The following is a 27,912-nucleotide window of genomic DNA, read 5'->3' as shown; positions in this document are numbered from 1 at the left end:
AAATTTTGTTTCTATAGAAAATTTTGTCAAAATTGTATTTATTTAATTTTGTCAAAATGTTATTTCTATAGTAAATTTTGTCAAAATTTTATTTCTATATTAAATTTTGTTAAAATTTTATTTCTATAGAAAATTTTGTCAAAATTTTATTTATTTAATTTTGTCAAAATGTTATTTCTATTGTAAATTTTGTAAAAATTTTATTTCTATAGAAAATTTTGTCAAAATTTTATGTCTATAGAAAATTTTGTCAAAATTTTATTTCTATAGAAAATTTTGTCAAAATTTTTTTGCTTACAGAATTTTGATAAAAATTTTATTTCTATACAAAATTTTCTCAAGTTTTTATTTCTATAGAGAATTTTGTCAAAATTTTTATTTCTAATTGTGTCAAAATTGTATTTCTATCGAAAATTTTTTCAATGTTTTTTTTTTTCAAAATTTTATTTCTCTATAGAAAATTTTGTCAAAATTTTATTTTTATAGATAATATTGTCAAAATTTTATGTCTTTAGAAAAATTTTCAAAATTTTATTTCTATAGAAAAATTTTCAAAATTTTATTTCTATTGAAAATTTTGTCAACATTTTATTTCTATGGAAAATTTGTCAACATTTTATTTCTATAGAAAATTTTGTCAAAATTTTATTTCTATAGAAAATTTTGTCAAAGTTGTATTTCTATAGAAAATTTTGTCAAAATTTTTTCTTTTGGAAAATCTTGTCAAAATTTTATTTCTATAGAAAATTTTGTCGAAATTTTATTTCTATTGAAAATTTTGTGAACATTTTATTTCTTTACAGAATTTTGTCAAAATGTTATTTTTATAAAAATATTTTTCAAATTTTTATTTCTATAGAGAATTTTGTCAAAATTGTTGTTTCTAGTGTCAAAATTGTATTTCTATCGAAAATTTTTTCAATTTTTTTTTTTAAATTTTCTTTCTAAAGAGAATTTTTTCAAAATTTTATTTCTATAGATAATATTGTCAAAATTTTATGTCTATAGAAAATTTTTCAAAATTTTATTTCTATTAAAAAATTTTCAAAATTTTATCTCTATAGAAAATTTTGTCAAAATTTTATTTCTATAGAAAATTTTGTCAAAATTGTATTTATTTAATTTTGTCAAAATGTTATTTCTATAGTAAATTTTGTCAATATTTTATTTCTATAGAAAATTTTTTTCAAAATTTTATTTATTTAATTTTGCCAAAAGGTTATTTCTATAGTAAATTTTGCCAAAATGTTATTTCTATAGTAAACTTTGTCAAAATTTTATTTCTATAGAAAATTTTGTCAAAATTTTATTTCTATAGAAAATGTTGTCAAAATTTCATTACTATAGAACATTTAGCCAAAATTTTGTGATTTTTTATTTCTATAAAAAATATCGCAATTTCTAGAGAAATAAAAAGTTATCAAAATTTTATTTCTGAAAAAATTTTTGTTAAAATTTTAGTTCATTAGAAAATTTTGTCCAAGTTTTATTTCTATAGAAAACTTTGTCAAAATTTCATTTCTATAGAAAAATTTGTTCTCCATATTTTATTTCTTTAGAAAAAATTTATTTCAATAGAAAATGTTGTCAATATTTTAGTTCTATAGAAAACTTGCCAGACCTTTTTTCTATAGAAAGTTATCAACATTTTTTGCCTATACAACATTTTTGCATAATTATCTATACAAGCATTTTTTTAAGTTAATTTCTATACAAAATTTTGGCAAAATTTTATTTCTACAGAAAATTTTGTCAAAATGTTATTTCCATAGAAAATTAAAAAATACCAATTTGCCAAAAATGGACCAAAATCAACCAAATTCCATTTGGTCCGACCATCGAACCAAATTTAAAAATTAAAAAAATTTTCGATCAATTTAGGTCCGATCAGACCAACATGGCAACCCTGGTTCATACACTATTTTGTTGTTGTTGTTGTATTGATGATGTGTAATGTTTCTAGTGCTAGTTATCTCGTTATCCATCACACTCACTCTCTCTCTCTCTCTCTGTTTAAAAAGCCTGTGTCTTATACACAGATATTTCTTCTCTGGCAGTGTTTCTTAAGAGAAATTAAAGACTATTTGCAATCTTGTGAGCAATTCTGTAATTTCATGAATGCTGAATTATCGATTATTTTATTTCTATTTTATCGTCTACATTTTATTTCTTTAGAAAACTTAATCGAAATTTGATATTTTATAAAACCAAATATAATGTTCATTACGTACTGTCTATGGGTGGTAGAGTAACAATTAGCACCACTTACTTATCACTTCGTAAGCACCAAATTAAACGAATTTTCAAGATATCTATGACTAATAAATGACCATTCTATTTTATGGAGCTTATAATTAATATGAATTAAAATTAGAATGGATTTTTTGTTTGTTTTGAAATAAATGATTAGACTACAATGTATTACATAAAGTATATCGTACGAGTAAGTACTGTGATATAACCATTGGAACGAGTATTCAGTTAAAACAAACAAAAAAAAAAAACAAAATTTCGGAATAGGGGTGACTTTTTCTCATTTAATCTAGGTTTTCTCAAGGTCTATGGCTGCAAATAACATGACAACTACAATTTCCCCTAATTACATGTTGCATATATTGGCTTGAATTTGACTGTAGGACTACGCAAGCTTTTGCTGTGTTTGAGAAAATGAGAATGGACATAGAGCGATTTAGAGACTGTAATAAGAATAGAGCTCTCATATTTTTTGAAACAATTGAGAAGTCTTTTATACGATATTTTACGTAAAGAAAGTATGTTATGAAAGGCATCCATGCTAACCATTCAACAAGTTTGCCTATATTGCGGCTTTTTTCATGTAGCTCTGTTAGGTTCTAACTGCCATTTAACAAAAAATAAATTGCAAATATCTTCTTTCCGGTTAACTTTAACTGAAAAATTTTCAGCAGTTAAGTTCCTATAGCCAAGATGCCAGATATATCTACAGTATGGTTTAAAAGTTCTTTAGCTAACGCAGCACTAATGAAGCTTCATGAAAATGAGAGAAAAATCAGAGAAAAATTTGATGACAATATAACGATATAATTTCATATTTATATTAGAGGTGTACGCGTGAAAGTACGTGAGGCATAAAAATATAACTCGAAGAATATTCGCACAAAGCAAGATAAGCTTCAGCGAATGGCGTTAATGGGTATATCATAGGTGCGGCCAGTAAGACAGGTCTAGATTTCCTTAATGCCATGTTGTATCTATTGTCTGTAAAAGCATATGCCAAACAGTCAGCTGCAACATCGCCAGTAAAGGTAGAATTACGTACTATGCGTTCAAAGCGTACAATGCGTCCGATGATTGAAAAGTTGAAATTTCTCTTTGAAATCAAAAGCTCGAATAGTCCCTAGTCCTTCCATCAAAGCACGGATTGACGCATGATGTGTAATTTAACCTTAAGATATTATGTGGTTGGAAAGGCAAACATGGTGATGGAGCGAGTTTTGATGTTTTAACAGTTAAAAAAAAGTCGATTATATTGATATTTTACGTAAGGCAGTTATGCTAACAATTTAATCATTGTGGATATATTGATCACAGGAACGTGTTAAGACAATTTCGCCATAGAATTTTTACGTTTTTTATACAGTTACCATTTTGATATAACCTCTAGACGTATGTGTAACGCGAATTCAGTAAAAATGTTAATAATACGCCCTGTATGTTAAAAGTAAAAAAAATACCTTCAATTCAGTAAAACTTACCAGTTTGGAATTTACTCTACATCGCAAAAAAATCCGTACATAAACTAATGCTACATTTAACACAATTTTACTGCAAAAAAAAATATACCCTGCGCCACACTGTGGAACAGGGTATTATAAATTAGTGCATATGTTTGTTTGATTTACCTGAAATTTTGTACCGTCAAGTGTGCCAAAATTGATTGAAATCAATTCAGATTTAAATATATGCCCGATTTAGACTCCTATAACCACAGATACCAAAGTTTTATTCCGATTTAATTGAAACTTTGCACAGGGAGTAGAATTAAGGTTCTGGATATACATGCCAATTTTGGTTGAAATCGGTTCATATTTAGATATACAAAATTTTGTCAAAATTTTATTTCTATAGCAAATTTTTCCAAATTTTATTTCTATAGAAAATTTTGTCAAAATTTTATTTCTATAGAACATTTTGTCAAATATTTATTTCTATAGAAAATTTTGTCACTATTTTATATCTATAGAAAATTTCATCAACATTTTATTTCTATGTCAATTTTGTTAAAAATGTATTTCTGTAGAAAATCTTGTCAAAATTTTATTTCAATAGAAAATTGTTTAAAAAATTTATGTCTATAGAAAATTTTGTCACTATTTTGTATCTATAGAAAATTTCATCAAAATTTTATTTCTATGTCAATTTTGTTAAAATTGTATTTCTGTAGAAAATCTTGTCAAAATTTTATTTCAATAGAAAATTTTGTCAAAGTTTTATTACTATAGATAATTTTGTCAAAATTTTATTTCTATAGAAATTTTTGTCAAAATTTTATTTCTATATAAAACTGTGTCAAAATTGTGTTTCTATAATTATTTTTTTCTAAATTTTATTCCTATAGAAAATTTTTTTAACATTTTATTTCCATAGAAAATTTTGTCAAAAAATTTTTTTTTCTATAGAAAATTTTATTTCTATAGAACATTTTGTCAAAATTTTATTTCTATAGAAAATTTTTCCAAATTTTATTTCTCTAGAAAATTTTGTCAAAATTTTATTTCTATAGAAAATTTCATCAAAACTTTATTTATATGTAAATCTTGTCAACATTTTATTTCTATAGAAAATTGTTTAAAAATTTTATTTCTATAGAAAATTTTGTCAAAGTTTTATTTCTATAGAAAATTGTGTAAAAATTTTATTTCTATAGAAAATTGTGTAAAAATTTTATTTCTATAGAAAATTTTGTCAAAGTTTTATTACTATAGATAATTTTGTCAACATTTTATTTCTATAGATAATTTTGTCCACAATTTTTTCTATATAAAATTTTTCGAAATTTTATTTCTATAGAAAATTTTGTCAAAATTTTATTTCTATAGAAAATTTTGTTAAAATTTTATTTCTATAGAAAATTTTGTCAAAATTTTATTTCTATAGAAAATTTTGGCACTATTTTATATCTATAAAAAATTTCAGCAAAATTTAATTTCAATGTAAATTTTGTTAAAATTTTATTTCTATAGAAAATTGTGTAAAAATTTTATTTCTATAGATAATTTTGTCAAAATTTTATTTCGATAGATAATTGGTCCACAAGTTTTTCTATATAGGATTTTGTCAAAATTGTATTTCTATAGAACATATTGTCAAAATTTTATTTCTACAGAAAATTTTGTCAAAATTTTATTTCTATATAAAATTGTGTCAAAATTTTATTTCTATAGAAAATTTTGTGAATATTTTATTTCTATAGAAAATTTTGTCAATATTTTACTTCTATAGAAAATGTTGCCAATATTTGTTTCTATAGAAAATTTTCTCAAAATTTTATTTCTATTGATAATTTTGTCAAAATTTGTTTCTATATAAAATTTTGCCAAAACTATATTTCTATAGAACATTTTGTCAACATTTTATTTCTATTGAAAACGTTTCCAAATTTTATTTCTATAGAAAATTTTGTCAAAATTTTATTTCTATAGAAAATTTTGTCAAAATTTTATTTCTATATAAAATTGTGTCAAAAGTTTATTTCTATAGAAATTTGTTTCAAAATTTTATTTCTATAGAACATTTTCTCAAAATTTTATTTCTATATAAAATTTTTCAAAATTTTATTTCTATAGAAAATTGTGTCAAAATTGTATTTCTATAGAAAATTTTGTCAAAGTTTTATTACTTTAGATAATTTTGTCAAATTTTATTTCTATATAAAATTTTGTCAAAATTGTATTTGAATCGATTTTTTTTTCAAAATTTTATTCCTTAGAAGATTTTTTGAACATTTTATTTCCATAGAAAATTTTTCCAAAATTTTATTTCAATAGAATATTTTGTCAAAATTTTATTTCTATAGAAAATTTTGTCAATATTTTATTTCAATAGAAAATTTTTCCAAATTTTATTTCTATAGAAAATTTTGTCAAAATTTTATTTCTATAGAACATTTTGTCAAAATTTTATTTCTATAGAAAATTTTGTCACTATTTTATTTCTATAGAAAATTTCATCAAAATTTTATTTCTATTAAAAATTTTGTTAAAATTTTATTTCTAAAGAAAATCTTGTCAAAATTTTATTTCTATAGAAAATTGTTTAAAAAATTTATGTCTATAGAAAATTTTGTCACTATTTTATATCTATAGAAAATTTCATCAAAATTTTATTTCTATGTAAATTTTGTTAAAATTGTATTTTTGTAGAAAATCTTGTCAAAATTTTATTTCTATAGAAAATTGTTTAAAAATTTTATTTCTATAGAAAATTTTGTCAAAATTGTATTTCTATAATTTTTTTCAAAATTTTATTCCTATAGAAAATTTTTTTAACATTTTATTTCCATAGAAAATTTTGTCAAAATTTTATTTCTATAGTATATTTTGTCAAAATTTTATTTCTATAGAAAATTTTGTCTAAATTTTATTGCTATAGAAAATCTTGTCAAAATTTTATTTCTATAGCAAATTTTGTCAAAGTTTTATTTCTATAGATAATTTTGTCAAAATTTTATTTTTATAGAAAATTTTGTTAAAATTTTATTTCTATATAAAATTGTGTCAAAATTGTATTTCTGTTGAATTTTTTTTTTTCAAAATTTTACCCCTATAGAAAATTTTTTTAACATTTTATTTCCATAGAAAATTTTGTCAAAATTTTATTTCTATAGAATATTTTGTGAAAATTTTATTTCTATATAAAATTTTGTCAAAATTATATTTCTATAGAACATTTTGTCAAAATTTTATTTTTATAGAAAATTTTTCCAAATCTTATTTTTATAGAAAATTTTGTCAAAATTTTATTTTTATAGAAAATTTTGTCACTATTTTATTTCTATAGAAAATTTCATCAAAATTGTATTTCTATGTAAATTTTGTTAAAATTTTACTCTATAGAAAATTTTTCCAAAATTTTTTTCTATAGAAAATCTTGTCAAAACTTTATTTCTATTGAAAATTTTGTTTTTTTGGTTTCTATAGAAAATTTTGCAAAATTTTATTTCTATAGAAAATTTTGCAAAATTTTATTTCTATAGAAAATTTTCTCAAAATGTTATTTCTATAGAAAGTTTTGCCAAAATTTGTTTCTATGGAGAATAGTATAGAAATTTACCTCTTAACCTTATTTACATTATCAAGGCTTGATTCTGATTTTACATAGAATATACGAAATAAATATGAATAACACCAACTTGATATTCGTGTAATTAAATCAAGCATTAAGTGTTTGGCTCATAACATAACTCTCTAAATAAAGCGAATGAAATCGAAATTGAACAAAAAAAAACTAGGCTTACGTGATGGAAGCCATATAATTATGCCTCAAAAAAAAAAAATTGATATACGAACATCAGTACATTTGTAAATAGCTGTTGTCATACGGACTTCAATTAGGGGTATAACAAGAATTGTTGAACAAATCTTCACAACAAGTTCACATCCAAGCCATGTGGCCAGCCAGGCTCATATCCCAACTTTATGTTATAATAATTAGCCCTTCTCACAATAAATTGCTTAATATTCTTAAATGAAAAAAAAAACCCTCATATAAATTGAAGTTCTCTGCTAAATCAAACACATCATTGAGTTAGCGAGAGTAATTGGCTAGTAAGTAAGTAAAATATAAGTTGTTAAGATGAATGTTCTCATTATTAAATTAATTAACATTTTATATTTAAGCCAAGGTTAAAACAAAATGAGTTCTTGTTTTGTTCTTGTAATACGGCGTCCATCCATCCGACAACTTGAAATCTAAAAATGGAAGTGGTGATTATTGTCACGTTCGCAGGAAATTACAAAAAAAAACTTTTGATAATTTACCAGTACACTTAGAAAGTGTCTAACCTGACCCATAGATGGCGCTACTAGAATTAATAGTTTATAGTAATCGTTTTAAGATAATTATGCACATTATAGATTATCTTTTAGAAGTGGACAAAGAAGATTGGGAAACTTATTCCATACTTCCAAGGAGGCCATTTTGTACTCAAGCTCTCCAGTAACTCTTTGGGGAAATTCAGCATTTTGTACCTTGGAATAAGGCAAATGAAACATAGTTCATTCGTGTTTTAAAGCTCTTAGGTTTCGCTAATTAAATTCATAAAATCAATTGTTATTGTTACATGCTAATTTTTTTATAGCAATATTACAACCTTTTGATCAGTATCAAATAGATGTGATGTACGAGTATATATCCGCTTTGTTTTTAATGGCAATTCTGCAATAAGAAACGAATACGGTGTAATAAGAGAGAGAGAGAGAGAGAGAGAGAGAGAGATAGAGATACAAATTGTATACTATTAACAATGAAACATTTTGCAATTAAAAACGAAAATAATTATCAATATAATTATGTGCGCATGCGTGTACTACTATTAGTGTAGTTATTGTTGTATGGAAACAAGTGATTGTTGTTTTTTTGTTTGTTTGTTTTTGTTTTGAAATGTCTTAGTTGACCGGTGACCGCTTAGCAAGGTTTTCATAGTTTTGGGTTTATTGAACTCTAGCCTCATACATACAATATACCCCCGAAATGAGATATAGGAAATGGTTTTAATAGAATAGATTTAAATCAAAACAAAAACGTAACATATTTATATTCAAATAAAAAGTCACACAATAATAAAGAGAACTAAAATAATAATAAGAAATTTATAGTAAATGACCATTGTCGTTATTTGTTTCTTATAATCGAAAAACAAAACTCACCACATAAGCTCTCACACACACACACACATCCCACAGAGACCTTTGTACATTTCCGATTTGTATTATGTTGTAGTTGACCTGCCACACTGTTATTAACATTGGCTTTGACAATAACATACAAAAGTCCCCCGTCAATGTTAACGAACCTACAGCATATCTCCTCATACACGAATGAATGCCACACGAACAGCTAACATTGGACAATGATGTGTCTTTTCAAAGCACTTGCCTTGCCATTGTTGTTATGTACTATGTGGTGATGGTGGTTGTTGTGCAGGGGGCGGTTGGGGGCTGATCGATGGTGTTAATTCGGGGTGTTCTCGTATGCATTTATCTTGAGTTCTTTAAAAGCCGACCTTGATTTACACAGTAAATTTTTGCTTTGGCTTTAATTGGAAGTTTTTCGTTAGAATTCATTATTTTGGCACGCTCATTGAAGTGAACAATGAAAAACTAATTGAAACAGAAAAAAATAGCATAGCCAAAAAACAAAAAAAAAAAAAAACATTAAAAACGTTAGTGAACTATTCGTTAATGTCAATGTGATATTAAATTTGATTGAGAGTCCGCAAAATGCATTTTGATTTATGGCATAGTGCCTGTATGTCACTGCACACACCATGAATGCAATGTTCAAACATTTAGCCATTTCAAGAATTTTGGTCATGATCTTCAGTGGGGTTTGTTTTCGGTCAATTCAAGAGCAAATAGTCTGTAATTAGTTTTTGATATATGGTAAATTACATATCAAGGACGACACCCCATATCAAGGACAATGTCCATAGAGAAGCACTTATTTTCGTTTATGATTTTCTGTTTGTTTGTTAGCGAAGGTGGTGGTGGCGGTGGTGATTTTAGTGACGGCGTTAATTATGGCGGCATTGGTTTTTATCTGTCATCAGCAATCAACAAACTTCTAGCCTTACTCATTTACTACAATCTCAAGCTATTTGACAATTATAATCTAAGTAGTTGATTTACTTTTATTTACTTCATAATTTTAATTCTTGTCCATTAATTGCATACAATTTAAAATCTATGAAATATGTAATTTATTATGACAAACAGTAGTGGTTGAATTATCTCTTGCAACATAAATTGGGTGATCACCATTGGGTGCCACTCGTGCAAAAGAAAGAAAAAAAAACACAATCAAAATTTTATGAAAATTTTGCCAAAAATCTACCAAATTTTAAAAATTTTATTTTGAAGTTTTTGATAGAATTTTTGAACTTACTTACAATGGAATTTGAGGGTATGATCCAACACGAAAATTATTATTTTTTAAATATTAAATTTATAGATTTTTTTTTATCAAAATTGTATTTCTTAAGAACAAACAATATGTTAAAATTTTATTTCAATTTATATAGAATATTTTGTCAACATTTTCTTTCCATAGATAATTTTTTCAAAATTTTATTTCTAGAAAAAATTTTAGGTCTAGAGAAAATTTTGTCAATATTTTATTTCTATATACATTTTATCAAAATTGTATTTATATAGCAAAATTTGCACAATTGTATTTCTACAGAAAATTTTGTCAAAATTTTATATCTACAGACATTTTTTTCAAAATTTTATTTCTAAAGAAAATGTTGTCAACATTTTTTTTATAGAATATTTTTTCAAAATTTTATTTCATTAGAAAATTTGGTCAAGATTTTATTTCATTAGAAAATTTTGTCAAAAATTTATTTTTCATATTATTACAATATTTATTCTAGCTTATCATTAGCGTAGCTACACGCAAAGAAAAAAAACGTTTGGAAAACGTGTACCGAAAACGTTTTTCTTTTGTTAGAGTTTTTTGAATTGCTTCCAAAATTTTAAACTTTTATCACCAAAAAAATTCGTTTGTTACAAAATTTTTATTTTTTCAATAAAAAAAGTTATTTTTGAAACAACAACACAGTCCATTTCGTTTATATCAAACACTGTTCTTTTCTCACTTTAGGTCTTTAATAAGACACATTTTACAGTTCAAAATTTAATATACTACAATGGAATGTTGAACATTTTTTCGGAATCTTCCGAACATATCTGGAATATATGTAAAAAAAAAAAAAAAAAAAAAAAAAAACTTTGGTCGAAGCAGGGATCGAACCCACGACCCTTGGCATGCAAGTCGGACGTAGCAACCACTGCACCACGGTGACAAACTAAATGTTTGTTTCTGTTAAATAAACTTTGTTTATTCGGTTCGTGGGCGCCGCAAGCTATGCTATATAAATATAACTTATATGGATATTTATCTATTGATGACCATAACAGGTACATAGGCCAGTGGTTAGTGTGTTGGCTTACAAAGTGCATGGTCCGCGGTTCGATTCTCCGTCCAGACGAAAGGTAAAAAAATTTTAAAAATTTATAAAATCGTATAATTTCTTCTACATTGTTGGTATTACAGGAAAAGGTGTTAAGAACTAAAAAACATCGTGGATGTGAGAAAGATGTGAGGGAAAATGCAATTAGCAAGAAAACAATGTTTTTTTTTTGAGTTTGTCCTTATGAAATTGTTTTTACATCCTGGAAAAGAATTAACGTTTATCACAAAAAGTATATACTTTTCTCCCAAATACACTTTCTTACAGCGAAAAGCAAATGAGAAACGAACTTTGTTTGTCTAAAATTTCGTTTGGGAGGAAAGAATTATTTTTTTGCGTGTAGACAATTTTCCTAAGCCCCCTAGCAAAAACTTAATGGACTGAAGTTATAGGTTCAAAAAAATTGGAAGTTGTTACAAAGGCACAAATTTAAAAGCACTTCCCAAAAATGTAGTCACAAAGAATTTTAATTCAATTTTTATAACTCGTTTTTTATATTTTAAATGGGTATTTTTGTTTCAAATAGGATAGAAAAGTAAGAATTAATAAAATGATACATTTAATATTTAAATTATGTCGAAAAAATGCCAATTCCATTCTAGAAAAATTGCGAATTTTTTTAAAATATTTTAGGTCAAACGTTCTCATTTCCTATTATTTATTTGGGAAAATATCACAAAATTTTTTAATTCACATTCAAAACACTGAATTCGGATCACACCTTATGAAGTTATACAAATTCAGTGTAACGGTTGTTGAAATGGTGGGCGTCCTTACTATGACATGTCCATCTTAAATTCATCGCTTCTGCGCCAATTTTGCACCACTTCCGGACACAGTCTCACTACTGTTTTGTGGCATTTCTTTTTTTGCAGAGATATTAGATATTCATTTATGAAAGAATAGTTTTAATATCAATTTCTATTTTTTTTTTTAATTAAATCGACTAAAACTCTGGCTAGTGTATATATTAAACAAAACATAAATTTAGGAACTTAAATTCTAAGTTCAACCACAGTTTTATTTCATAAATATCAGACTTAAAACATTCACTTATAAAAAAATAAAATTATATATTGCCATCGGCAACTGCTACCATGAAGGTCTTTAGCGGAACTTTGTGCGGTTGTATTTACTTGTTTAATATTATATAAAAGCAATCGAAAATCGTAAATAGGTTTTCAAATTCTGGGGGTGAGGGGGGTGCTAAAATTTTTATGGGGGGGTCTAAGCCCCCTCCCCAGAGGCCTTCGTACGCTTATGGAGCTTATTGGACAGGAAGATTAGTCGAATTGATACTATTAAGTTGCTGAAAAGAAAATGCCAGATACCAATCCCGCAAGCCTGACTGGCATTTTCTTTTCAGTAACATAATAGCGTCAATTCCTTCCTGTTCAATAAACTCAAATAAATATAATAATAATAATTTTTAGTTTAAATAGCTTGGACATTAAACCAGACGACATTGATTTCAGGCTAACATAAAAATAAAAGTATATTTTTTTTTTTAGAAAATTTTGTCAAAATTTTATTTCTGTAGAAAATGTTGTCAATATTTTACATCTATAGAAAATTCTGTCAAAACTTTTTTTCTATAGAAAATTCTGTCAAAATTTTATTTCTATAGAAAATCTTGACAAAATTTTATTTCAGTAGAAAATTTTGTCAACATATTTTTTATTTCTAAACTAAAATAAAATTTTACTTTTTTAGAAAATTTTGTCAAAATTTTATTTCTATAGATCAATATTTTATTTCTATAGAAAATTCTGTCAAAATTTTATCATTGTAGATAATTTTTGTAAAAATTTTATTTCTATAGAAAATCTTAACAAACTTCTTTTCACTAGAAAATTTTGTCAACAAATTGGTCTTTTTTTAGCTAAAATAAAAATAAAATTTTACTTTTTTAGAAAATTTTTTGTCAATATTTTACTTCTATAGAAAATTCTGTCCAAACTTTTTTTCTATAGAAAATTCTGTCAAAATTTTATTTCTATAGAAAATCTCGACAAAGTTTTATTTCAGTAGAAAATTTTGTCAACATATTTTTTATTTCTAAACTAAAATAAAATTTTATTTTTAGAAAATTTTGTCAAAATTTTATTTCTATAGAAATTATCAATATTTTATTTCTATAGAAAATTCTGTCAAAATTTGATTTCTATAGAAAATCCTTTCAAAATTTTATCATTGTAGATAATTTTTGTAAAAATTTTATTTCTATAGAAAATCTTGACAACATTTTATTTCAGTAGAAAATTTTGTCAACAAATTGTTTTTTTTTTTCTAAGCTAAAATAACAATAAAATTTTACTTTTTTAGAAAATTTTGTCAAAATTGTATTCCTGTAGAAAATGTCGATATTTTATTTCTATAGAAAATCCTCTCAAAATTTTGTCAAAATTTTATTTCTATAGAAAATTCTGTCAACATTTTATTTCTATAGAACATTTTGTCAACATATTTTTTTTTCTATAGAAAATTTTGTCAAAATTTTATTTCTATAGAAAATTTTGTCAAAATCTTATTTCAATAGGAAATGTTGTCAAAAATTCTATTTCTATAGAAAATTCTGTCAAAATTTTATTTCTTTAGGAAATTTTGTCAAAATTTTTGTAGTATAAATAATTTTGTCAAAATTTCATTTAAAAAAAAAATTGTCAAAATTTATTTTTTATAAAAAATGTTGTTAACATTTTATTCTATAGAAATTTTATGAAAATTTTATTTTTATAGAAAATTCGATCGAAATGTATTCTATAGAAAATTTTGTCAAAATTGTATTTCTATAGAAAATTTTGTCAAAATGTTATTTCCATAGAATTTTTGTACCCTGCGCCACACTGTGCAACAGGGTCTCCCAGAAGGAGACGAGATAGACACATGGTGTCCTTGGCAAAAATGCTCAGGGTGTGCTCCTGAGTCGATATAGCCATGTCCGCGAACACATTTTTGTAATCAAAGTCTAGGTCGCAGTTTTAGTCCAATCGACTTCAAATTTGGCACAAGTATGTGTTTTAGCTCAGAATAGATACCTATTGATTTTTGAGGAGTTTTACCCTAATTTGCTTAAAATTTTGCACAAGAAGAACAATTAGTACTATAGTCAAGTGTGCCAAATTTTATTGAAATCGGTTCAGATTTAGATATAGCTCCCATATATATATTTCGCCCGATATGGGCTAATACGGTCCCAGAAGCCAGAGTTTTACCCCAATTTGGTTGAAATTTTGCACAGGGAGTAGAATTAGCATTGTAACTATGCGTGCCAAATTTAGTTTAAATCGGTTCAAATTTAGATATAGCTCCCATATATAGCTTTCGCCCGATTTACACTCATATGACACCAGCGGCCAATTTTTTGCTTCGATTTGGTTGAAATTTTGCACAGGGAGTAGAATTAGCATTGTAGCTATGTGTGCCAAATTTGGTTGAAATCGGTTCAGATTTAGATATATCTCATATATAGCTTTCGCCCGATTTACACTCATATGACCACAGAGGCCAATTTTTAACTCCGATTTAGTTGAAATTTTGCACAGGGAGTAGAATTATTATTAGATATAGCTCCCATATATATGTTTTTCTGATTTCGACAAAAATGGTCAAAATACCAACATTTTCCTTGTAAAATCGCCAATGCTTAGTCGAAAAGTTGTAAAAATGACTCTACTTTTCCTAAACTTCTAATACATATATATCGAGCGATAAATCATAAATAAACATTTGCGAAGTTTCCTTAAAATTGCTTCAGATTTAAATGTTTCCCATATTTTTTTACGAATATTGTGTTCCACCCTAGTGCATTAGCCGACTTAAATTGTGAGTCTATAGATTTTGTAGAAGTCTATCAAATTCTGTCCAGATCGAGTGATATTTAAATGTATGTATTTGGGACAAACCTTTATATATAGCCCCCAACACATTTGACGGATGTGATATGGTATCGAAAATTTAGATCTACAAAGTGGTGCAGGGTATAATTTAGTCGGCCCCGCCAGACTTCAGACTTTCCTTACTTGTTTTTTCCTAACATTGTGTTCCACCTTAGTGCATTAGCCGACTTAAATTTTGAGTCTATAGATTTTGTAGATGTTTTATTTCCATAGAAAATGTTCTCAAATTTTTTCTATTTTTTTATTTGTAGAAAAAATATGTCAATATTTTATTTCTGTATACATTTTATCAAAATTTTATTTCAATAGAAAATTTTGTCAAAATTTTATTTCTATAGAAAATTCTGTCAAAATTTTATTTCTATAGAACATTTTGTCAACATATTTTTTTCTATAGATAATTTTGTTAAAATTTTATTTCTGTAGAAAATTTTGTCAAAATTTCATTTAAAAAAATTGTCAAAATTTATTTTCTATAAAAAATGTTGTTAACATTTTATTCTATCAAAATTTTATGAAAATTTTATTTTGTCATAATTGTATTTCTATAGAAAATTTTGCCAAAATGTTCTTTCCATAGAATTTTTTTCTTGTTTTTTAAGTTTTATTTCCATAGAAAATGTTCTCAACATTTTTTTTCTATTTTTTTGTTTTTTATAGAAAAAAATTGTCAATATTTTATTTTTGTATACATTTTATCAAATCTTTATTTCTATAGCAATTTTTTCCAAAATTTTATTTTCATAAAAAATTGCACGATTTTTATTTCTACAGAAAATTCTGTCAAAATTTTTTTTCAATAGAAAATTTTGTCAACATATTTTTGCTATAAATAATTTTGTTAAAATTTTATTTCTATAGAAAATTTTGTCAAAATTTAATTTCTATAGAAAATTCTGCCAAAATTTCATTTTAACAAATTGTCAAAATTTCTTTTCTAAAAAAATGTTCTTAAAATTCTACTCTATAGGAATTTGTGAAAATTTTATTTCTTTGGAAAAAACGATCGAAATGTATTTGTATAGAAAATTTTGTCAAAATTGTATTTCTATAGAAAATTTTGTCAAAATGTTAGAATTTTTTTTTAAGTTTTATGTCCATAGAAAATGTTCTCAACATTTTTTTGTTATTTCTAGAAAAAAAATTGCCAATATTTTATTTCTGTATATATTTTATCAAAATTTTATTTCTTTAGAAAATTTTGTTAAAATTTTATTTTCATAAAAAATTGTAAGATTTTGCTAAAATTTTATTTCTGCAGAAAATGTTGTCAATATTTTATTTCTATAAAAAATTTAGCTCTATAAATTTTTTTCAAAATTTTATTTCTATACAATATTTTCTCAATATTGTATTTCTATGGAAAATTTTGACAAAATTGTATTTCTATAGGAAATGTTGTCAAAAATTTTATTCCTATTGAAAATTTTGTCAAAAATTATATTTCTATAGAAAATTTTTGGATTCCGACCATTCCATCATATATTACCTCTAGTGTTGTCCAAATAACTCTACATCTTAAAAGTTGGAACGTCGAGAGTATTTATTAATTCAATTAAATGGTAATTGGGATTGAAATCACCTACAGTATTAAATTTACAAATTAACATGTAACTATCTGAGCGATAGCAACAACCAACTAACAAACTAATCAATATCAATATTGACCATTTAACATCTGGCACACCTCGGTCTTGGCGGTAGCAGTTCAATGCATTTGTCCGATGCAATTGATATCATTTTTCACTTGGTGTTTTTTTCTTTTTTTTTTTTTGCTCTAAGTGGCCCACTATAGTCAATACTGAAATACTCTTAAAATTATGATTGAGATTCTTGTTTTCATTTGATTTAGATATGGATATGGATGGAGTGACTGTGGTATTCAATTCATACGTATATAAGCCCCCGGCAATGTGTTAAATATTTTTTCTAATTAATGATCTCTTGTTTGAAATAATTTTCGTTCTAATATTTAAATTTATAGTTTGAGAGACGAAAAAAAAACAGCAAGAACTCTTAATAGTGACTGGGGGTATGGTCAGTGGAATGCCTATCTTCGATTGTCACGTTTTCTCCTCGACTTTGAATACATGGGGTTCTTGAATAAATATAGAAGGGAACATGTGATTTCCGATATAGACAGTGCAAGTCGGATCTATATTAAGTGCAATAAAATATGGAATAAAATATGACTTCCAGTTTGCAATTAAATTTACCAATGTACTTATATTTAAATTAGTTCAAATGGATTAGTTACACTCCCATTAGTTGGTATACATTCGGAGGAAAATAAGTTATGAACGATTGGGGTGTGATTCGCATTACGAGAATAGATTAGGAACAGTGACGATATGAGATGGAAGGCCAAAGAAAACAATGAAGAGTCAAGAAATGTAAGGAGCAGAATTCCTACACGCAAAGAAAAAAATCGTTTGGAAAACTTTTATCACCAAAAAAAATTCGTTTGTTACAAAATTGTTATTTTTTCAATAAAAACAAGTAAGGAAAGTCTAAATTCGGGCGGCGCCGACTATATTATACCCGGCATCACTTTGTAGATCTAAATTTTCGATACCATATCACATCCGTCAAATGTGTTGGGTGCTATATATAAAGGTTTGTCCCAAATACATACATTTAAATATCACTCGATCTGGACAGAATTTGATAGACTTCTACAAAATCTATAGACTCAAAATTTAAGTCGGCTAAGGCACTAGGGTGGAACACAATGTTAGTAAAAAAATATGGGAAACATTTAAATCTGAAGCAATTTTAAGGAAACTTCGCAAAAGTTTAGTTATGATTTATCGCTCGATATATATGTATTAGAAGTTTAGGAAAATTAGTGCCATTTTTACAACTTTTCCACTAAGCAGTGGCGATTTTACAAGGAAAATGTTGGTATTTAGACCATTTTTGTCGAAATCAGAAAAACATATATATGGAAGCTATATCTAAATCTGAACCGATTTCAACCAAATTTGGCACGCAAAGCTACAATGCTAATTCTACTCCCTGTGCAAAATTTTAACTAAATCGGAGTTAAAAATTGGCCTCTGTGATCATATGAGTGTAAATCGGGCGAAAGCTATATATGGGAGATATATCGAAATCTGAACCGATTTCAACCAAATTTGGCACGCATAGCTACAATGCTAATTCTACTCTCTGTGCAAAATTTCAACTTAATCGGAGTTAAAAATTGGCCTCTGTGGTCATATGAGTGTAAATCGGGCGAAAGCTATATATGGGAGATATAGCTAAATCTGAACCGATTTCAACCAAATTTGGCACGCATAGCTACAATGCTAATTCTACTCCCTGTGCAAAATTTTCACTAAATCGGAGTTAAAAATTGGCCTCTGTGATCATATGAGTGTAAATCGGGCGAAAGCTATATATGGGAGATATATCGAAATCTGAACCGATTTCAACCAACTTTGGCACGCATAGCTACAATGCTAATTCTACTCCCTGTGCAAAATTTCAACTAAATCGGAGTTAAAAATTGGCCTCTGTGGTCATATGAGTGTAAATCGGGCGAAAGCTATATATGGGAGCTATATCTAAATCTGAACCGATTTCAACCAAATTTAGCACGCATAGCTACAATGCTAATTCTACTCGCTGTGCAAAATTTTAACTAAATCGGAGTTAAAAATTGGCCTCTGTGATCATATGAGTGTAAATCGGGCGAACGATATATATGGGAGCTATATATAAATCTGAACCGATTTCAACCAAATTTGGCACGCATAGCTACAATGCTAATTCTACTCCCTGTGCAAAATTTTAACTAAATCGGAGTTAAAAATTGGCCTCTGTGATCATATGAGTGTAAATCGGGCGAAAGCTATATATGGGAGATATATCGAAATCTGAACCGATTTCAACCAAATTTGGCACGCACAGCTACAATGCTAATTCTACTCCCTGTGCAAAATTTCAATTAAATCGGAGTAAAAGATTGGCCACTGGGGTCATATGAGTGTAAATCGGGCGAACAATATATATGGGAGCTATATATAGATCTGAACCGATTTCAACCAAATTTGGCACGCATAGCTACAATGCTAATTCTACTCCCTGTGCAAAATTTTAAATAAATCGGAGTTAAAAATTGGCCTCTGTGATCATATGAGTGTAAATCGGGCGAAAGCTATATGTGGGAGATATATCGAAATCTGAACCGATTTCAACCAAATTTGGCACGCATAGCTACAATGCTAATTCTACTCCCTGTGCAAAATTTCAATTAAATCGGAGTAAAAGATTGGCCACTGGGGTCATATGAGTGTAAATCGGGCGAACGATATATATGGGAGCTATATATAAATCTGAACCGATTTCAACCAAATTTGGCACGCATAGCTACAATGCTAATTCTACTCCCTGTGCAAAATTTTAACTAAATCGGAGTTAAAAATTGGCCTCTGTGATCATATGAGTGTAAATCGGGCGAAATATATATATGGGAGATATATCGAAATCTGAACCGATTTCAACCAAATTTGGCACGCATAGCTACAATGCTAATTCTACTCCCTGTGCAAAATTTCAATTAAATCGGAGTAAAAGATTGGCCACTGGGGTCATATGAGTGTAAATCGGGAGAACGATATATATGGGAGCTATATACAAATCTGAACCGATTTCAACCAAATTTGGCACGCATAGCTACACTGCTAATTCTACTCCCTGTGCAAAATTTTAGCTAAATCGGAGTTAAAAATTGGTCACTGTTGTCATATGAGTATAAATCGGGCCAAAGCTATATATGGGAGATATATCTAAATCTGAACCGATTTCAGCCAAATTTGGCACGCATAGCTACAATGCTAATTCTACTCCCTGTCAACCAAATTGGGGTAAACTCAGGCTTCTGGGACCGTATTAGTCCATATCGGGAGAAAGATATATATGGGAGCTATATCTAAATCTGAACCGATTTCAATAAAATTTGGCACACTTGACTATAGTACTAATTGTTATTCTTGTGATATATATATATATATATATATATATATATATATATATATATATATATATATATATATATATATATATATATATATATATATATATATATATATATATATATATATATATATATATATATATATATATATATATATATATATATATATATATATATATATATATATATATATATATATATATATATATATATATATATATATATATATATATATATATATATAAATCTGAACCGATTTCTTCCAAAATCAATAGGGTTCTATTCTGAGGCAAAACACATACTTGTGCCAAATTTGAAGTCGATTGGACTAAAACTGCGACCAGACTTTGATTACAAAAATGTGTTCACGGACAGACGGACATGGCTATATCGACTCAGGAGCCCACCCTGAGCATTATTGCCAAAGACACCATGTGTCTATCTCGTCTCCTTCTGGGTGTTACAAACATATGCACTAACTTATAATACCCTGTTCCACGGTGTGGCGCAGAGTATAAATATGGGAAACATTTAAATCTGAAGCAATTTTAAGGAAACTTCGCAAAAGTTTATTTATGATTTATCGCTCGATATATATGTATTAGAACAAAATTTAGGACAAAATTTTCTATAAAAATAAAAGTTGGACAAAATTTTGTATAGAAATAAAATTTGGACAAAATTTTGTATAGAAATAAAATTTGGACAAAATTTTCTATAGAAATAAAATTTTGACAAAATTTTCTATAAAGAAATAAAAGTTGGACAAAATTTTGTATAGAAATAAAATTTCATTTGTTTTGTTTTGTTATTGTTGGTTTTGTTCTTTAAGCATTGTTGTCGTTTTTTTATTTCAGCTTAAAACCATACATTGACTAAACTACAAGAGTAGCTTAACCAACAGAGGAAAAGAATGTTTGTCAAATTTATTTGGGCAAAGCCCTATAGACTGCAAGATGGTTGGATGGACGCACGTTTCGGAATTACCACATTCCTCATCAGCATCCTCTACTTGCAGCAAAACTATCAACCAATTATCAGAATAAATTCAGGCAGTTTATTAAACCCAACAAAAACCACACTTGAACCCTCCGAAAAAAGGTTTTACATTGATAGCCGGCTTATGCCAAATAAATTCGAAACAAACATATCTCTTTTCCTATGCCACTGTCAAATCATCGATTTGAATTCACATGGCTGGGTTTATTTTGAGCGTGCCTCCTCTTCTTTTTCCATTTGTTTTGTTTTGTTATTGTTGGTTTTGTTCTTTAAGCATTGTTGTCGTTTTTTTATTTAAATTTGGACAAAATTTTCTATAGCAATAAAAATTTGACAAATTTTTCTGTAGAAATAAAATTTTTACAAAATTTTCTATAAGGAAATAAAATTTTAGAAAAAAAATTATAGAAATAAAATGTTGACAAAATTTTCTGTAGAAATTTCTATATAGAAATAACATTTTGACAAAATTTTCTATATAGAAATAAAATTTTGACACATATTTCTATAAAGAAATAAAATGTTGACAAAATTTGCTATAGAAGTAAAATTTTGACAAAATTTTCTACAGAAATAAAATTTAGACAAAATTTTCTATAGAAAAGTTGGACAACTTTTTGTATAGAAATAAAATTTGGACATAATTTTCTATAGAAATAAAATTTTGGCAAAATTTTCTATGTAGAAATAAAATTTTGACAAAATTTTCTATATAGAAATAAAATTTTGACAAAGTGTTCTATGAAATAAAATTTTGACAAATGTTTCTATAAGAAATAACATTTTGAAAAAAATTTTTATAGAAATAAAATTTTGACAAAATTTTCTACAGAAATTAAATTAAGACAAAATCTTCTATAGAAGTAAAATTTGGACAAAATTTTCTATAGAAATAAAAGTTGTACAAAATGTTCTATAGAAATAAAATTTTGACAAATTTTTCTATAAAGAAATAAAATTTTGAAAAAAATTTTTATAGAAATAAAATTTTGACAAAATTTTCTATAGAAGTAAAATTTGGACAAAATTTTCTATAGAAATAAAAGTTGTACAAAATTTTCTATAGCAATAAAAATTTGACAAAATTTTCTGTATAAATAAAAGTTGGACAAAATTTTCTATAGAAATAACATTTTAACAAATTTTTCTATAAAGAAATAAAATTTTGACAAAAATTTTTTATATAAAATAAAATTTTAACAAAATTTTCTAAAGAAATAAAATTTTGACAAAGTTTTCTATAGAAATAAAATTTTGACAATGTTTTCTATAGAAATAAAATTTTGACAAAAATTTCCTATATAGGAATAAAATTTTAACAAAATTTTCTATACAGAAATAACATTTTAACAAAATTTTCTAAAGAAATAAAATTTGGGCAAAATTTTCTATAGAAAGAAAATTTTGACAAAATTTTCTATATAGAAATAGAATTTTAACAAAATTTTCTAGACAGAAATAACATTTTAACAAAATTTTCTAAAGAAATAAAATGTTGGCAAAATTTTCTCTGGAAATAAAAGTTTGACAAAATTTCTATAAAAATAAAATTTTGACAAAGTTTTCTATAGAAATAAAATTTTGACAAAATTTTCTATATAGAAATAATATTTTAACAAAATTTTCTAAAGAAATAAAATTTTGGCAAAATTTTCTGTAGAAATAAAATGTTAACAAAATTTTCTATATAGAAATAAAATTTTGACAAAATTGTCTACAGAAATAAAAGTAAGACAAAATTTTCTATAGAAGTAAAATTTGGACAAAATTTTCTATAGAAATAAAAGTTGTACAAAATTTTCTATAGAAATAAAATTTTGACAAAGTTTTCTATAGAAATAAAGTTTTGAAAAAATTTTTATAGAAATAAAATTTTGAAAAAATTTCTACAGAAATAAAATTTAGACTACATTTTCTATAGAAGTAAAATTTTCTATAGAAATAAAAGTTGTACAAAATTGTATATAGAAATAAAATTTTAACAAAATTTTCTGTAGAAATAAAATTTTGCCAAAATTTTCTATAAGGAAATAAAATTTTGAAAAAAAAAATTATAGAAATAAAATTTTGACAAAATTTTCTACAGAAATAAAATTTTGACAAAATTTTCTACAGAAATAAAATTTGGACAAAATTTTCTATAGAAATAAAAGAAATAAAATTTTGACAAAATTTTCTGTAGAAATAACATTTTAACAAATTTTTCTATAAAGAAATAAAATTTTGACAACATTTTCTATATAGAAATCGAATTTTAACAAAATTATCTATATAAATATAACATTTTAACAAAATTTTCTATAGAAATAAAATTTTGACAAAATTTTCTATAGAAATTAAATTATGACAAAATTTTATATACAAATAAAATTTTGACAAAATTTTCTATAAAGAAATAAAATTTAACACTTCATGTCGGCTATATTTAGTGAAGCTGACAATGTGAAAGCACACCTTTATGTTGTTTTTTTTCTGCAACTATATTCACAGAGGGAATTGAAATATGACAGTCTTTTCAAAGTGTTTTACATTCTTGTGGAGTGAATTTAAATTATTTTATATCAAGATAACTTATACACTGGGTTACTTGGTAGCACTATTTAATTAAAGTGTGAAGAGAAATTAAAATCTAATTTAATACCGTGTTTTAAATCTTAACAGGTGACAGTGAATTAAGTCCAGTTAGCAAAGTTTTATATTCTTTGGGGATTGGTTGATTGACAGGCGACATGACATTGGAGCCTGTTGGAGTTGTCAATGTCTGTGGTGAATTTATTACATATAAGAATTGCAGTAAATGTGGATGAAAGTCTTAATACGCTTCAGGTTAAGGATTGTAAATTTATATTGCATTTAGAATGGATAAATATTGTGCTAGTGAGTCATATAAGATTTTAAATGATTAATTATAACAAAGTAATAATTAAAAAAAAGTTTTTAAAAAAGGAATAATTTACGTTCACAACTAAGCTCGAAATCTCATTAAATAAATTTCGGCTGAAATAGACTGGAAAGATAAAGAGAAGATAAGAAAGTGTCATTTGCCATGTTTTGCAAAATTTCTAACATATGCGTGTGGATCCTAATAGGTCGCATGCATGCCTGAGAAGAATGCTTCTGCCAAAATGTTTACTGTTTTTCAGCATAGAGCTCCTAGAGGATGATGGACCGTTTCTATTTCTTTCCTTAGAAAAAATTATGACAAAAGGTTTAACTTTATTTTGATTTATGAAAATTAATTGATTTTAGTTAAATTAATCCAAATGTGAACACACTGATGGCACAATATATTTAACAAATAACATTTTCGAATTCGTTATAGACTTTGCATTTATCAAACTGTCACATTTAAAATGAGCACTAAATATATATTTTTTTTTTATAATCACACATGTATTTACATTAAATACATTTATATCCACGTGTTTGAGGTATAAAAGCTACCTCTGATAAACTATATGTTCCATATATAGCCAAAAATCTAATGAAGCCATATAGTAAAAATATTTTGATGTATAATGCACGTGATGGAATTATAAGAATTTAATGAGAAATTATAAAAGTTCACTAATCAAATGTAGATCTATTCAATATTGTTTTAATACCATATATAAATACATTGATTTTAATAACAGATTTTTCAATACCAGATATATATATATATATATATATATATTCCTTCATCACAAATATAAATCGATTTAGGGAGTATATCACGTACCTACTAGCACCCGTAACATCCAAGTAACAAAAACAAAGAAATAATAGAACACATATCGGGGAGTATAAATATATGAAATCCTACTGAAGTAAATCAATCATTGTACAGGGTAACTGATATGTATGTAATGCCACAAAGTAAAGCGCTATATTTTTTCATTTATATGGTTCAAAAACAGATAAATGTAGGAAATATAACAAATTTGTTCGAATTGCCTACTTATGGCAAAAATTATGCCAACAAACACGGCTAAATTTAGAATGCCTCCTTATCGGAGAAAACCTAATTTGGTCACTTTCATGCAAGCGAAGCAACTCTTTCCAGTTTGATTTTTTGTGCATCGGTGTGCTCTGGAACTTTTTGGAACTTCACAAATAATCTATCAAAATTTTAAGAAAATTTAATTTTAATTTTTAATTTAAAATTAAATTTAAAATTAAAAAAAATTTGTGGTTAGTATAAAAGAAATAAATGTTTCTTTTCTAAAAAATAAATGTATTATTATTTTATTTTAGAAGTTTATTTCAGTATTTGCAATGCTATATATTACAATCTCTCAAGTTACAAGTTGCTACTTCTACAAAAACAGACCTAACACTAAAATTACAATTTTTAAAGATATTGAATTTGGATAAAGTTTTATCAAATGTTTATTTATATCTAAAATTATGTCAATTTATTTTTTCTATCAAGAATTTGGTCAAATTTTATCTATCGAATATTTTGTCAAAATTTTATTTGTATTGAAAATTTTTCCAAAATTTTATTTTTATTGAAAACTTTGTCAAAACTTTTTTTCTATTTTATCAAACTATTTTTTTTTATCGAAAATATCATCAATATTTTATTTCTATGGAAAATTTTGCTAACATTTTATTTACATAAACATTTTTCAACATTTTATTTATATCGAAATATGACTTCTATCGAAGATTTCATCACAATTTGATTTCTATCAAAAATTTTGCCAAAATTTATTTCTATAGTAAATTTTCTCAAAATTTTATTTCTATAGAAAATTTTGTCAAAGTTTTATTTCTATAGAAAATTTTATCACAATTTGATTTCTATCAAAAATGACAAAACAAAAACAGACCTAAAGATATTGAATTTGGAGAAAGTTTTATCACATGTTTATGTTTAAAATTATGTCAATTTATTTTTTCTATCAAGAATTTGGTCAAATTTTATCTATCGAATATTTTGTCAAAATTTTATTTGTATTGAAAATTTTGCCAAAATTTTATTTTTATTGAAAACTTTGTCAAAACTTTATTTCTATTTTATCAAACTTTTTTTTATCGAAAATATCATCAACATTTTATTTCTATGGAAAATTTTGCTACATTTTATTTACATAAACATTTTTCAACATTTTATTTATATCGAAATATGACTTCTACCAATAATTTTGCCAAAATTTATTTCTATAGTAAATTTTCTCAAAAATTTATTTCTATAGAAAATTTTCTCACAATTTTATTTCTATAGAAAATTTTGTCAAAATTTTATTTCTATAGAAAATTTTATCACAATTTTATTTATATTGAAAATTTTGTCAAAATTTTATTTCTATAGAAAGTTTTGTCAAAATTTTATTTCTACAATTTTCTCAAAATGTTATTTCTACAGAAAATTTTCTCAAAATTTTATTTCTATAGAAAATTTTCTCAAAATTTTATTTCTATAGAAAATTTTCTCTAAATTTTATTTCTATAGAAAATTTTCTCAAAATTTTATTTGTATTGAAAATTTTGCCAAAATTTTATTTCTATTGAAAACTTTGTCAAAATTTTATTTCTATTTTATAATTTTTTTTTTATCGACAAAATTTTATTTTGCTAACATTTTATTTATATACATATACATTTTTCAACATTTTATGTATATCGAAATATGACTTCTATCGAAGATTTCATGACAATTTGATTTCTATCAAAAATTTTGCCAAAATTTATTTCCATAGTAAATTTTCTCAAAATTTTATTTCTATAGAAAATTTTGTCAAAATTTTATGTATATAGAAAATTTTCTCAAAATTTTATGTATATAGAAAATTTTCTCAAAATTTTATTTCTTTGGAAAATTTTATCACAATTTTATTTATATTGAAAATTTTGTAAAAATTTTATTTCTATAGAAAGTTTTGTCAAAATTTTATTTCTACAATTTTCTCAAAATTTTATTTCTACAGAAAATTTTGTCAAAATTTTATTTCTACAGAAAATTTTGTCAAAATTTTATTTCTATAGAAAATTTTCTCAAAATTTTATTTCTATAGAAAATTTTGTCAAAATTTTATTTCTAACGAAAATTTTGTCAAAATTTTATTTTTATAGAAAATGTTGTCAAAATTTTATTTCTATGGAAAATTTTCTCAAAATTTTATTTGTATTGAAAATTTTGCCAAAATTTTATTTCTATTGAAAACTTTGTCAAAATTTTATTTCTATTTTATAAATTTTTTTATCGACAAAATTTTATTTTGCTAACATTTTAGTTGCGTCGCTGCTGAATTAGTACTAGTTTTCACTTTGCGTCGTTAGATTTTCGAAGTTGCGCTATTATCTGTCTCCAATCTTCGCATGGTTTGCCATAGAAACTCATAATTCACTTTGCGTCGTTTCAGTTTGCGTCGTATTTGTTTTGGAACGTATCTGCGACGCAAAGCGAGGTCTAGGTGGATATACATATACATTTTTCAACATTTTATGTATACCGAAATATTATTTCAATCGTAGATTTCACATTTTGATTTCTATAAAAAATTTTGCCAAAATTTATTTCTATAGTAAATTTTGTCAAAAACTTATTTCTATAGAAAATTTCATCACAATTTGATTTCTATCAAAAATTTTGTCAACATTTTATATAAACTATATAAACTTTTGTCAAAATTTTATTTATACATAGAAAATGTTGTCAAAATTTTATTTCTATAGATAATTTTCTCAAAATTTTATTTCTATAGAAAATTTTGTCAAAATTTTATGTATATAGAAAATTTTCTGAAAATTTTATTTCTATAGAAAATTTTCTCAAAATTTTATTTGTATTGAAAATTTTGCCAAAATTTTAT

General features: G+C 25.1%; 1 long non-coding RNA gene across 1 annotated transcript; it reads left to right on the top strand.

Annotated features, from left to right (window-relative positions):
- The first annotated feature begins 24,796 nt into the window (after nt 1-24,796).
- LOC142236516 (uncharacterized) lies at nt 24,797-25,262 on the top strand. The gene is made up of 2 exons (XR_012722072.1): nt 24,797-24,942; nt 25,012-25,262. It is a non-coding gene; the product is annotated as an uncharacterized LOC142236516 (long non-coding RNA).
- Nucleotides 25,263-27,912: the final 2,650 nt, after the last annotated feature.

This window comes from Haematobia irritans, chromosome 4 (genome assembly GCF_050003625.1).
Source record: "Haematobia irritans isolate KBUSLIRL chromosome 4, ASM5000362v1, whole genome shotgun sequence".
NCBI lineage: Eukaryota > Metazoa > Arthropoda > Insecta > Diptera > Muscidae > Haematobia > Haematobia irritans.
The sequence above is the reverse complement of the archived record's forward strand: the minus strand, read 5'-3'. Positions and strand labels throughout refer to the sequence as shown.